Genomic DNA, 2,122 nt, shown 5'->3' on the forward strand with positions numbered 1-2,122 from the left:
TATGAGTATTTTAAAATTGTAAATTTTTTATACATCTTAAAATACTCATAACTCGCGTTAAAATTAAAATATACTAAAAAGCTTATGAGGTTACCTAGATAATAATCTTATCTTTAGATTTTATAAGAGGTCAATTCACTCTAATTTTTAAATTAACGGAGCTACACGTGTTCTGCTGAGCGTAAAATTTGCTATGTTACGCACTTGTTAGACGGAGACAACACATGCGGGTATCACGTCCTCTTAATAAAAATATGTAAGCAACACCAGTTAACATTTACGGAATTGACAGGAAAACATTGTATCTCTTATTTAACCTATCACTGGTTGCCCAAGGTAAATAAGCTCCCAGTGGATTTATAAATATGTATACTTATGTAATTATCTGTGAGACTGGTTCATAATCACGGTTTTCCACTAAGGTTGGAGCTCGCTACTATGTTCTCCATACATAGCTATGTTGAAGCGGCGTAACTGGTAAACTAAAAGTGCTAGTACCTTGTTGTCATTGGCCCAGTTTTAATATATAAGGAATAGATAAGACAAAATATGTTCTTTTATTTAATTTTTATAAATGTTATACAATTCTATTGTAATAAAATAAATAAGTTGATTTTAATAAGGAACTATATTTTTTATAGATTAAGATCACTTTTAACTGTTTATAAATATAATAATGAAATATTATGCCGTGTATTGTGATAGAAAATTTATATCATGTTTTTCTCTCTAAAAACGATCAGATATTTTGATATTTGATATTTATTATTATTTATTACTGAACTTATCTATGTTAACTGTATTTGATGCGGTTTTGAATGTATTCTGTATTTTTGTGTTAATTATATCAGGAGATGACTTATTGGTTGTATAAGATTTCAATTTTCTACTAATATTTAATAAAATTGCCAAATGTACAAAATTATTGGGAGTGCAAATTATTAAATACTATAAGGTATCCTTATTAGAATTAAGAGCTTAAATTGTAAAATTACAGAAAAAGAATTGTATGAAAAAGAAAATGCAATCTTAAAACGATTTTGTCTTTATTTTATTTTTTTACTTACATAATATTATTATTTATTACATATATAATATAATAAAAACTAACACAAAATGAATTGTTTCGAATTGTATATTTATGTGATTCCTATTTATGAATATTATTGTTAAAGCTATTTATGTTACAATAAACAAAATTATTAGGTATTACCAAAAAAGTACAATCATTTTTAATATAAAATATATTTTTGAACTTGTTAATGATCATTTACTTTTTGAAATTTGTAACACATATAAAATATAAATACAAATTTTGTATCTTCTTATTGCTTATTGTCAATTAAGTTGTTTATCAGACAAGATCAACAGTCACATTAAACGAATTTTGCATACCTTGTGATTAAGAGAAAAAAAATAATACTTTTGAAAAATATTTCCATATTTTTTTTTTCATTTATAATAATCAAGAATCTAATCGGTGTGAGTCAACATTTTAATTAAAAATAAAAACTAGCTGATATTATATTTCAACATTAGAATAAATACAAAATATGAAATAGTCTGCCAGCTCAATCATGAGAGGTCATGTAAATCATTTTTTGATAATTGTGAATATTTACGAACTGAACATTTAAGGAAAACGAAAACAAATGAGGAATTAGTTTGTTTTAAGAAATGTACCATGTACTCTAAAGGGAAATGTGTAGCTGCTGACCTATTGTCACAGGTAACTGAATACTCACCTTGTCAAGCTATAATTAAAATTAGAAAAATATTTAAAAAATGTTTGTAAGTATGATTCTAAGACTATTGACCTTATACTGAAGATGAAACTCAAGCATTTATAGTGGATAAACACATTAATAACTTAAAGAAATATATTCTAAAAATATATACTAATTAGACTAAAAATCATTATTTTACATTTTTGACTAGCTAAAAGTTTGATTCTTCGGTATATTTCTACCTTTACCGGGCACCCTTTTTTTTGCAATTTTTTTTTTGGAAACTTATGTAGTTAAGTTACGCTGAAAACGATGGTGAAAACCGAATTTGGGGCACGGACTTAGTTTTGAAGTTATGGCCTAAGACGTTCACTATTTCGCGATTTTTTTTTTTC

General features: G+C 25.6%; 1 protein-coding gene across 2 annotated transcripts in view; it reads right to left on the reverse strand.

Moving 5' to 3' along the window:
• LOC100162352 overlaps positions 1 to 2,122 on the reverse strand; it is a 15,532-nt gene that overhangs the window by 10,538 nt on the left and 2,872 nt on the right. The gene's annotated exons all lie outside the window — the stretch shown is intronic.

This window comes from Acyrthosiphon pisum, chromosome X, assembly GCF_005508785.2.
Source record: "Acyrthosiphon pisum isolate AL4f chromosome X, pea_aphid_22Mar2018_4r6ur, whole genome shotgun sequence".
Lineage (NCBI taxonomy): Eukaryota > Metazoa > Arthropoda > Insecta > Hemiptera > Aphididae > Acyrthosiphon > Acyrthosiphon pisum.